This window comes from Chelonia mydas, chromosome 7 (genome assembly GCF_015237465.2).
Source record: "Chelonia mydas isolate rCheMyd1 chromosome 7, rCheMyd1.pri.v2, whole genome shotgun sequence".
Taxonomy (NCBI): Eukaryota; Metazoa; Chordata; order Testudines; family Cheloniidae; genus Chelonia; species Chelonia mydas.
In genome coordinates this window covers 120,891,816-120,904,714 of record NC_057853.1, presented here as the reverse complement: position 1 = coordinate 120,904,714, position 12,899 = coordinate 120,891,816, and positions in this window count along the sequence as shown.

The window sequence follows — 12,899 nt, the reverse complement described above, 5'->3', positions numbered from 1 at the left end:
TGCACGGGGAAATTTACCAGCAGAATTAGACGGGGGTATTCGTTATGCTGCTGTCACTCCCTGGGCAGATCTAGGTACGAGTGGAGATTTCCAGATTCACCCAGGTCTGTTTGAGCCACATCGGGAAAAGCCAGGCTCGCCCCAGATGGCGGACCCGGGGCGGTACCGACAGCGCTGTCATTTAAGGCAGTATAATTCTGCTGCTAAGTTTTCCCATGGAGACAAGCCCAAACTGGCTTGGGTCACACGGGGAGTTGGTGACAGAGCAAGGAATTGAACATGGGTCTCTCAGACCCCAGGCTCAGGCCTGAGCCATCCTTCCTTTCCCAAGCTGGGCTCCAGGGTTTACCCAGCTGTGGCTCATTTGTAATCCGCTGCAGTTTCCTCTGTCCCTGCCCTTTAACGCTCCCGTTGGGGAAGCAAAGTTTGTCATTTGCTCAGCCCGTCTCTTCGCAGGTCCGGGCTGCTCCTCGCCCTAGCCCCGTGTGACGGTGCTGCCCATGGGAGCCGGCTGAGCTCACTCAATCGGGGTGAACTGCAAACAGAACGGGGCAGACAAACCCCACACGCTAGTGGATATTCCAATAGTCAGATTTACCCAGTCAGCCCAAACCAGCTTCTATAGTACCTCACTGGTTACTCAGACATCCAAATAACGCACTTCCCTTAAAGTACCCAGCCTCAGGCCTCCGTCCAGACACACCTGTCAACCATACGATAATAAATTCTGAAAATCTTATTTCATCCTATAAAAGAAAAGGTTCTTCCAATCCCAAAGGGTCAGCCACACACCCTGGTCAAATGATAACTTAGATCTTACCCAAAATACACGCTTATAGTCAATTCTTGTTATCTAAGCTAAAATTTATTAAAAAGGAAAAGAGAGAGAGTTGGTTGAAAGATCAGTGTACAGACAGACTTGAATTCAATTCTTGAGGTTCAGATACAGAGCAAAGATGAGCTTGTAGTGGCCAAAAGTCCTTTTAGAAATAGTCCACAGGTTACAGTCCAATGTCCATCTTCAGGGTGACTCCAGTCAGTGACTGGGGATCTCAACCCTCATGGCTTAAGGTTTCCCCCTCTTGAAACCCAAAGCAGATCTGAGATGAAGAAGGACCATGTCCCAGGGTTTTTATACATTTCCAGCAGCCTCTTGGCCTAAGAAGACAATCGGCTTCACTTTCCTTCTCCCAAACACCCTGGCAATTAGCACAGGGTCATTTATCCATTAACAGTTCAGACACAGGTTACCACAACCTTCAAAGAGGCACATAGACAACAATACTATGTCACTCAAGTGTCTTCCTAAATGTTAATCCTCCTTTTTTGATCTTTGAATCAAAGCCATAGCCATAGCCAAGCCTCGTTTGCTGACATCACAAGCCTTGAGCACACAGCTCCCCTTCTCTCTCTCACCATGCCGGCTGCATTTCACAGCTCTCTCCATTTCCATCTCTTCCTAACCAGTCTTTAAAGTTCGGCCTTGGCCGGGGTCAGGTCAGTCTGGGAGTTCATTAACTCTTTCTGGCCCTGTTACCTTTCAATGAGATATATTACACTCATAACATCACACCCCGGTTCTCTGTTCTGCCCCAAGCAATGCCCGTTCCACGATGCCTGAATCCCCCCGACTCGGCTTCACATCTTGGGGCTGCAAGCAACACACTGCTCAATGCTCTCCCCCGACAGCTCGCGCCTTTCGCTGCAGAGCTCGGGTGGGGAGTGTGGCAGCTTTTCCACTGAAACCACACAAGGAGGGTGGGTTAAAGCACAGCTTCACCCCGTCATGAGGGGCTCACCACTGGGGGTGCCAACCTCAGGGGAGACTGTCAGGATGCAGGGCTGAGACCCCAAACTGGTGGTATGGTCTGTAGTTAGATTTCACCAACCCAGTAACGAAGGTGAACTCCAGAAGCACTCGGAGTCTCACCCTGGAGTCCCAGAGAGTCCCCTCGGGCACTCCAGTCTATCTTGCCACCCAGGCAAGCTGGACTAAGTGATACATGGTCACTTACACCAAAGATCACAAAAGATTCAGGTTGCTTCCAGTCCCAAGAGAGCAGTCACTTACCCCAGGTCAGTTTGTGCCTCAGATCTCACACCAAAGACAGTGCTTGAGGCCAGTCCGATAGTAACGAACTAAGGGTTTATTAACTAGGTAAAAGAAATGTGAGTTATTTACAGGTTAAAGCAGGCAACGTATACGCACAAATGAGTTATGGTTTATGGTTTCAAAAGGTGACAGTTGTGGCAATCGATCAGCACCGAACATCTTTCAGGGCTAACCCAGGCTCACCTGGGGATCTCTGCTTCTATTTCATAGCTCCAGCCCCGGGAGAGTCCTAACAGCAGTAGATGGACAATTTTCTTGTCCACTTCCTTCCTTCCTTCCAGAATTCAAGCTGATGGGATGAGGCCTTTTGCACGTAGCCTCTTCATGGGTGTAACGGGGCAATTAACAAAGTCATCATATTGTGATGTCCCACCACGGCCTGTTGAGTTTTGATCGGCCTGCTTGATGGGTGGGAGACGATCCCTCCCGGTGGGGTTCACAGTTTCAGAGCAAACTGTTTTTTACAGTCACAAAGCAAAACCTGGACTCTTCCCGTGTAGCAGGTGATGAAGACAGGAGCAGTGGGATGAATGCAGACAACAAATTTACAAGCATTTCAGAAAGTCTGAACACCAGACGTAGCTATAAATCCAACACCCACCTGAGCCAGACGAACACCCAGGTGAGCTGGACTGGTTTCCAGCAATGAGTTTGTCAGTGCTCAGCTTAAGCCTTGGTAAGAGCTGGCACCTGGTTGCTCAGCGTCGCGGCCCCTAATTACTGTCATCCCCCAGCTCATCCCTGCCGCCTCCTTAGTGTTCTGGGCTCTCTACTCTCAGCTCATGACCCCAGCTCCGCACAGAAACTGCATCCCCGCCGGCAGCACCCAGTTACCCACCTGCCTCCTCCCCTATGGCCAGGAGAGCCCTGGATCTCCCGGGAGCCCTGCCAGCCGGGTGTCTCTCTTTGGTGGCAGGCGGGATACACAGCTCTCTACAGCCTCGAGGGGCACAGCGGGCAGCAGCTCTGCCAAGCGGTAGCTACGGCAAGCAGGTGACGGTCGCGGGTGCACATGAAAGGGTCAAGCCCCATGCCAGCTACCGGGCAGCTGCGGGAACTTGAGGCAGGGGCAGGGAGTGCAGTCAGCAACCCCCGGCACGGCTCCCTGGCAGTCCTGCTGCGGCGGGGGGGGGGGGGGGGGGCGGGGGGCAGCGGCGATGGAAACGTGGGGGAAATACAGTTCCGGCATCTCCTGCCCACCAGCACCTCCATCACCAACCAATGAACAACAGGAAATACAGAGGAGAAGCTGGGCCCCCTGCTTGGGCCTGGCAGGGGAGCATGCAGGGGGCTGCTGGCAGGCAGACGGGCCGGGACCGGCGGTAGCCAGGCCTGGGGGCGGGGGGGGGGCAGGACTTTGTGTCCTCGTGTCTCGGGTCTTCCTTGGGGGCGTTTTGTCCTGGTCAGCGGGGACGGCAGGCCGAGGAGATGCCCCCAGGACGTGGCCTGGGGCTGGGACCATCAGGAATCGAGCTCAGAAGGGCCCCAGGCAGAGCCAGACCCGGGCCCGCTCCTGCTGGGGTACTGCACAGATGCTCCCCACTGCCCAGGGAGGGGAGAGGAGGCGCGTGGGGCTCAGAGGAATCCAATTTCCTGGTGGCAGCAGCAGCCGCAGCCGCAGCCAGGAGCCGCCTCCCCCGCTGCTAATGAAGTGTCTTTAATTAGCAGCCTCATCAAAATCGCTTCATTTCCAACCAGCCCCTCCAAAGGACGGGGACCCCACTAAGCCAGTGGCAGCCGCAGCTCCGCAGGCTTAAAAGGGACAGGCCCCAGCCGGGCTGGCCCCACCGCCTTCGCTCCCTGGGAGTGGGAGGGCGAAAGCCCTGCCGGGCCCAGGCCTGTCCCCTGCCCCAGGCAGCCGGGGTCCAACTCTCTTCTCCGCCTCTGCCTTCTAGCCCAGGCCGGTGCAGTCACCGGCGGGAGGACACGGCCCCTAGAGAAGCCAGCCCAGGGCATGCTGGGAGGGGTGTTTGGGGAGTGCTGGGACGGGGGGACATGCAGGGCAGACAGTGTCCCAGTTCCATGCCTGCCTATGGGGGTTTCCAGCCACCTGGGACGGACCCCCCCATACCCTACACACCAGCTCCAGGGCTCTGTCTAGCCTGGAGGGGCATCGTCAGAGCTGGGGGGCGGGGGGTAGGGCAGGGCTAGCAGGGGGCTGCGGGTCAGGATTGAGGGGCACCAGCGGAGAGAGGGTGTGAGGCAGGGGGCTAAGCGTTGGGATTGAGGGGCACCAGTGGGGGGAAGGGGGTCGGGATTGAAGGGTGTGAAAGGGTTCAGGCCCCAGAGCCATCCAAACAAGTTCCAGCCTCTGACCTCCTGTGATGGATACACCCACCCTGCAACTCGGAGCCTTTTCAATTCCAAAGTGGCCGATTCCCCGTGTAAACAAGGTGCTGCACGTGAAGCCAGGGCTGGGACCCTCCTGTCTCGGCCTGCTGCTGGGCAGGGCGGGGCCTTTCCTGAGCCCAGCCGCGGGATTATTGCCTAAAGCCAGCGGACGGGGCGGACGGACTCCTGGGTCCCACTCCCAGCCGTGCAGCCCCCAGCCCCTGCTTTTCTTGTCTTCTCACTCCAGCCCTGCAGCACCTCCTGCTGCTCCAAATCCCGTCCGACCCCGAGCCCTGCACTACACTCTGCTCATACACCCTGGCAGCCCCTTCTGAGGACAGGTGGGCACCTCTGATGTGCACGAATACCAGTTAACCATGTTATGCCTCAGTTTCCTCATCTGTTAAATGGGGACAGTACCCCCTCCTCCTGCGACAGGCATGTTGACAGCCATCGGTAATCCTGGTCAAGTGTTTTGAGATCCTCAGCTGAAGGGGACAACCTAGGACCTTCGCTGTTGGCTCACGCTTGGAGAAGGGCTGGTGTAAAGACAGCGGCATATGTGTGGCGTGAGGTGTCCCCCCACTCGGCGCCCGCAGGGGGGTGGAGTATTTCCCCGCGGGCCAGGTGGACACAAAGGAGAACCTGACCCAAGAGCGGGGCCTGTGGCTGCGTCACTGCAGAGCCGCTCCTCGCTTGTCTCTGAACTCCTGCCAGCCTGCTCGGGGGGTCCCTGATGGGGCAGGGGCTGAGGGCGAGTGCCAAAAAGCAGAACCAGCCCAGCCCCGCGAGGCAGCCCCCCACAGACAGCACCAGAGAGGAGGGGGCCACCAGGCCTTGCAAGGCAGCCGCCTGCCAGCACGCAGAAGGGGTGGTGGAGAGGCTGAATCTGGGTTATCAGTGTCGGTGCCCAGCAGGAGCCGTAATGAGCAGATGTTCAGGTGAGGGACACGGAGCACGGAAAGGCCCGGGGTGACAATTCGGGGCCATAAGGGAACGTGGATAATTGGAGACACTCCTGCGACCTGACCCTCCGACACCAGCGCCCGGCAGGAGGCTGACGAGCGCCCGTGGCAAACGCCTGCCATTTCCTGCTGAACGGGGGCTCATCTGGATAATTTACAGGTGTCACGGCTCCTCCGGAGCCTGGCTCTGGGCAAAAGCACATCACACCTGAGCCAGTCCCCGCCACGGCCCGGGTAGGGGGGTGCTGCTGAAGAAAGCAGGGCAAACCCACAGAGACCTCAGAGCAGGGCTGCTCGGTAGGCTCCAGGTCCTCAGCCTGCCTGCTCCGCTGGAAGCCCGCTCCCCTCCCCGTTTGCCAATTTCACGGCCTGAGCTGTGGCATTTTCCAGGCCACGGGGCCCCATGAATAGGTGGGTCGCTGCATGGACACGGGACCCTGCCGGTTCTAGACCCTGCCACGGTCCCGCTTCCCCGACCTATGTCAACAGTGTAATAGGTTTGTATTGTAGGAGCAAGTCGGGGCCCCCGCAGAGCTCAGGGCCCGCAGCGTGAGCACTGCCCAGCCAGCAGGAGAGACAGCCCTGCCCTGAAGAGCTCAGCCTGCATAGGCAAGACTGACACAGGGCACGAGTAAACGGGAGCTGCAGAAGCAGAGTGAGGAGCCCACGGACGATGACCAGATCAGCAGCACAGCTGGGAATAGAACCCAGGTCCTGGCTCCCAACCCATGCTGCCCCTCCAAGACTCGGCATGGCCAGACTATGAACCCGAGGCTCAGGCTCCCCTTGGCGAAGAGCTAAAACAGCTGCCAAGAAATGTAAATGGCCGGCGAAGGCGCTCTGGCGATCAGGAGGGCTTCCTGCAAGGGTCAGTGGCATTAGGGGGAAGAGACCCAGTAGAGACAGAGTCCATCGCCCTGCTAGGATGGGGCACAACCACCGATGGAGGACACGCTAGACCGTTACTACCCTGGCCCTTAGCCGAAAGGTGGTGTTTGGTCAGAGCAAACCTGGCAGGTTCAAATACACTGAGCAGTGTCGGCTGGGACTTGGAGACCCCAGTCAGTCACTTTCGCCCTGTAGTGGGCGGCTGCCCCACTCCAAGGCAAAAGGGATTAAGAGGCTGGGGAGGTAGGTGGCCCCAGGTGTGGCTGGCTGAATCAGGCCACAGCTGGCCTGGATAAAAGGGCTGTAGGGCCAGGAGACGGAGGAGTCTCACTCCTACCGAGGAGTGAGAAGGGCCTGGCTGCCTGGGAGCAGGGTACCTGAAGTGGAGCAGTGCTGGGGAAAAGGGCAGGAGGAGCTGGGGAGCTCCAGCCAGGCTACTCCCCAGGCTGAGACCGTGGTAAAGGCCTATGCGGGTACCGGGGCTGCAGAGGGGCAGCCCGGGAATAGGCAGAAGCAGCTGGTCTGTCCCCCTTGCCAATGATCGTGGCCAGTACAGACTGCAGTCTGCCCCAGTGAGAGGGGGGCTAGATGACGACTGGCAGTAGCCACTGAGGCGAGGTGGGGATAGAGGGGTGGGGGGTTCCCCTGGGAGGGGAGACCCAGAGTGTGGGGGTACTGCGGGGCAGAACCCCCAGGTAAAGGGCACCGGGGTCCAGGAGGGACACGGGGGCTTAAGGCAGGCAAGACACTGGCAAGGAGGCGGCGCTCCGGACCTGGACAAGAGCTAATTCCCAGTCGATCAGCAGGAGGTGCCGCACCAGTGAGTCGTCACTTTGCTACACACCCCTAGGAAACCTAGGCCCCTCTGGAAGAGAAAGGGCCTTCTGCTTTCTGCTGAGAAGCAGCGGAGCACGTGCTGAGCAGCAGATGCCTCTGATCTTCAAGCAGAGCTAACGACGGACACGTCTGAGCAGCGTGAAAAGGTCAGCCTGGAGTTTGCCAAAGCTGCCCTTTTTAATAGAGACCCAGAAAGTGACGAATCGTCAAGCATCATCCGCACTGTGCTAAATGCAATTAGGAGCCCTTTGATTTTTCTTTGCAAGGCATGGCAGGATGCCCTGAGAATGACACGGGGTCTTGGACCACATCGGCTGCACGAACTACCTAGGGCCCATGGCTTGCCTCAGAAATGCTGGGCTCCGGTGAGAACTCAGCTGTGCTCCCTGCGAAATATTGCACGCACGGCGGATGTTGTTCCCCATTCTCACAGCACCGTGCAGCTGCAAGGTTCCCAAGCCCCCTGTGCAAACTATCCAGGAAACTTGTCCTTCAGCTGAATGCAGCCACCTCTAGGGTGGGACGTGGTGGCTGTTAACAGTATCCAGCAATGCCACGCAATGGTTTGGAACAGCAGTAGCTGGCTGTCCCCCAGCGCCCTCCCCCCAGCTCCACTTCCTGGCCCTGAGGAGGAGTGCCACTTACCTGCACAGGGGAGTCCTTTTCACCCCAGACCTATTTGCTCAGCACCTCCCTGCTCTGTGTCCCTTACCCAGCCCCCCAGAGGCCAGCTCCACAACCAGCCAACTTCTTTGACAGCTGGGAGAGCTGACATCATTTCCTGCCTCACCAGCATGGCGCATATTTGCATGGCCCAGCCACAGGGGAGCTGGGGGACTGAGGTGGACATTGTCTACTTGAGGTCTCGCAGAACAGATAATGGTGGGTGATATACTGATTGTGCGTCTGTAAGAGCCTGACAAAGCCTAGCACGTGTCTAGCTGGTCCACTAGAGAATCACAGCCTACTACTGCCACCAGCTAACGGAGCTACTGCTTTAGCTCAAGAGGTAGCTGGGTCTGTGGTATGGCTCCAAAGGTCTCAGGTTCAAACCCTATTGAGGGGTGTTACATACCCCGTGAGCATGCTGCTTGGGAAGGGGATGTCATTTCCATCTTCTATTCAGAAATGCCGAGGCCAGAAGAGCCCATTGTGATCATCTCGTCTGACCTCCTGTAGAACACAGGCCAGAGACCAGCCCCACATAATCCCAACAGCAGAGCTTTGAGAAAAAACATCCCATCTGGATTTAAAAACAGCCAGTGATGGAGAATCCACCATGACCCTTGGTAAGTTGTTCCAGTGGAGAACTACTCTCAGTATTCCAATTCTATGCCTTATTTCCGGTCTGAATTTGTCTGGCTTCAACTTCCAGCCTTGGATCATGTTAGACCTTTCTCTGCTGGACTGAAGAGCACATTATTGAATGTCTGTTCCCATGTAGGTACTTATAAACTGTGATAGTCACCCCTCAACCTTCCCTGTGTCAAGCTAAATAGATTGAGCTCGAATCTCACTGTGAGGCATGAATCGTTTTCGTGGCTCTTCTCTGAACCCTCTCCGATTTATCAACATTCTTCTGGAATTGTGACTAAGACCTGAACCCAGGATTCCAGCAGCAGTCGCACCAACATCAAATGTAGAGATAAAATAGCCTCTTTACTCCTACTTGAGATCTGCATTTCTGCATCCAAGTACCCTTTGGCCACAGTGTTGCATGGGGAGCTCATGTTCCGCTGATTATCTACCATGACGCCCAAATCTTTTTCAGAGTCACTGCTTCCCATGGTAGAGTCCCTCATCCTGTATGTATAGCCTACATTCTTTGGCCCTAGATGCATACATTTATATTTAGCCATATTAAAGCACACTTTGCTTGGTTGCGCTTAGTTTACTAAGCGATCCAAATTGATGTATTGGTGACCTGTCCTCTCCACTATTTACCACTCCCCCAATTTTTGTGTCATATGCACATTTTGTCATTGATTTGTTTTCTTCTAGGTCATTAATAAAAATGTTAAATAGCGTAGGGCCAAGAACTGATCCCTGCGGGACCCTACTAGAAATATACCCATTTACAATTACATTGGCTTTTAATCTATTTAACGTGTGCTATGTTTATTTTATATCTTTTTATTTTTTTAATCAATTTGTCATGTGGTACCAAGTCAAATGCCGTACACAAGTGTAAGTGTCTTACATCAACATGACCACCTTTATCAAACAAATTTCTAATCTCATAAAAAAAAATCAAGTTAATTTGACAGGATCTAGTCTCTATAAGCCCATGTTGATTGGCAACATTTTATTACTTTTCCTTTATTAATAGAGTCCTGAATCAACTGCTTCACTATCTTGTCCAGGATCAATGTCAGACTGACAGACCTGTAATTACCCAGATCATCCTGTTTACTCTTTTTAAATAGTCACATAACACTAGCTTTCTTCCAGTCTTCTGGAATTTCCCTGGTGTTCCAAGACTTATTGAAAATCAACATTAATGGTCCAGAGATCTCCTCAGCCAGCTCTTCTAAAACCCTTGGATGCAAGTTATGTGGACACACTGATTTAAAAATGTCTATTTTTAATACTGCTGTTTAACATCCTCCTGAGATATCAGTAGAATATAAAGTGTTATCATATGACTACATTTTCTGTTCCCCCCCGCCCAAACACTGAACAGAAATATTTATTGAACACTTCTGCCTTTTCTGCATTATTGATAATTCTATCATTTTCATCTAGTAATGGACCAGTACCATGATTATGATACTTTTTGTTCCTAATATACTTTAAAAACTTCTCATTGTCCTTAACTCTGCTGGCCATATAATTCTCCTTGTGTCCTTTTGCTTCCCTTATCAATTTTCTACAGTTCCTAGCTTCTGTTTTATGTTCATTACAATCAACTTCCCCTTTCTTCCATTTGTTATACGTAAGTTCTTTTTACAGCTGCTTTCACTTCCCTCTAAAACCAGGTAAGTTTTTTAACCAGTATAACCTTCCTCCTTGATTATGGATTTTTGGGCATCTAGCAAAGTGTTCTTAAGCAATTATCATTCCCATTTCTCTGATTACATTCTCCCTCCCAGCAAGGCTGGTAATTGTTCCCAACCTTATGAAACTGGCCCTTTTAAAGCACCACAGATTTATTGGCTGTTCTCCTATAACCACCTTAAATTCTCTGGATTGCTAAGAAGTCAAAGCGTTTCCGTTCTCCTTAAAGGGAGTCAGGTGTTGTAAGGGCAGAAAAACACCCATCTGCCACCGGTATCTGCTTCAACACAATCCCTGCTCGCATGCTTGGAACGCCACTCGCATATTAGATTACACTATCCTGGAGCGTGTCCTTCACTCACTTGTCAGGGAGGCTTGTGACTGCAGACACACGGCTGGTGCTCTCAGTGTAGGATCTCTGCTCCAAAGCCCCACAGCTTCTCTTGCCAAGCAGAGAGGGGAGAAGAGCAGCCTGCTCGCCGGTTACTTTGATGGGCAGAGAGAAGTTACACAAGCAGAGGGCTATTTTCTTCAAACCATCTCACCCCTCCACCAACTAAGGGACTCTCCTAGGGCATGCGGTGTTGCTGGTGTGACAGGGTGGCCAGGAACACTTAGATTTGCGGGTCCTGGAAGCAAGAGATGCTGTTTGAGTCTTTCTATTAGAAAGACACTTCCCCAGGAATTGGCTTCTGGCGATGCTTTTGCAGTTATTAACCCATAAAGGCAGCATTCCCACGAAACTCCTCTGTATCTTCCATCCAGAAGGACCCTGAAGCACTTAAGTTCTCTCTACATAGGGATAGTTTCATCCAAAACTGAAGTGTAGCCACCTCTAGGGTGGAATAAGGAACCTGGTTCAACAGTGGACCCAAACACTGCACAACCAGTTCGGGAAGAAACGGGGAACATTGTACCCAACTGAGTTGGCAATGGGATTCTGCCGCAGGTACCTAAGCTGGCAATCTTTTGCAAAAAGGGCTATGAAAACCTTACTGACTGAGCAGATGGGACCTTTGAGCAACCCAGAGACCAGGCTGTCAGACGACGAGTATTTGGGGCTGGCTGAAGGCCCTGACCTTACGGCTGAGGTGAGAAATCCAGGCTCAGGAGGAAAAAACCCAGGGCTTGATAGGACTAACAGAACTGAGAGTCACACCTCAGAGCCCATGCAGGGACAGCCAGAATCACTCGGCCTTTCTCGCTGAATCCTCCTCAGTGGGGACGAGAGAGATGCATTCTCTTCCCCAGTGTAACCAACTTGTTTGGCACCACACTGGGACGCTGGAGCAGAATTGTGGATGCTTTGCAGAGATCCACATCTGGCTGGCCCTATGTGGCAGAAAATGAATTAGTCTCAAGATCCCTTGAAGCCACTTGTGTTCATCTGACCGTGTAGTTATCTGCTGGGCCGATTCTTTCCTCCAGCCAAAGAGCAAGTTGAAGGCATTACCCCACCATGGTCACACCAACCCCACTGACATCTCCCGTGGACACACCTCCAGGCCTTGTGCTACTTAAGTCCTTTCCCAGGGTTGTAATTTCACAACCCTGACAGCCAAGTCAACACAAGTCTCACCATTTTGCCACTGAAGTGTTTATTGTTGCATCTATTATTTTTGTCACGGTAGCAGTTAGAAGCCCCAACCAAGATTGGGGGCCCATTGCTCTGGGCATTGCACATAACCATAGCATGAACTTTACAGTCTAAATACACAAGACAGCCAAAAGGTGAGAGGGGAAACTGAGGCATGGGGGGGGGGCGGGACTAGCCCATGGTTACAAAGCAGAGCGGAGAGCAGAACCTAGGATTCCTAGACATCACACTGCTTTTTCAACAAACAGCTGTTTCCCTAACCCACTTCAAACTGACATGAATTACAGCACCATTCACATCACTGATCAATTTATTTCTAACAAACTTTCTTGTGGGAATCACACTTATTTATATAGCAGGTCTGAATCTGACCAATTTCCCCTTCCCCAAGAACTACTCCACATGCCGGTTTTCAGAGACAATTAACATGCAAATTTGAAGTAATTTTTAGTGATAAGGGCACCAAATTATGTTAATTTGAAGCCAGGGTAAATTTTACTTTATTCTTATTCTTTTGAACTGGAAATAAGACACATTTTTAGCAGTGAGGGTCATTAACCACTGGAACGTACCACAGGTTGTGGTGGACTCTACATCACTAGAAATCTTTAAAATTGAGATTTTCTTTCTAGAAGACATGATCTAGCACAAGTTTCCGGGCTTGATGCAGGAATTTCTGGTGAAATTTTCTGTCCTGTGTTATGTAGGTGGTCAGACCACATCGTAACAATGGTGCCTGCTGGCCTTAAAAAAAAAAAAAAAAAAAAAAAAATGAAAAATCAAAACCCCCCAGTTTGATCATTTTCCTCCAAAACAGAACAAAACTACTTCGGTCTACCCATTTTCAAAAAAGATTTATTAAAATTATACAGATGAGAAGAAGGGATGAAAACACAGCTTGTAATATAGGATCCTAACTCTGGAATTGCTAGGAGTTTGCTCCAGAGTGAGAACTTGTTGCAATTTGGCCTGGCTTGATATTTGGTGGTTGGTGCTGGGTCATAGTATGCGCACAGATGTGAAAAGAACAGGAGGACTTGCGGCACCTTAGAGACTAACAAATTTATTTGAGCATAAGCTTTTGTGAGCTACAGCTCACTTCTGAATGCATCCGATGAAGTGAGCTGTAGCTCACGAAAGCTTATGCTCAAATAAATTGGTTAGCCTCTAA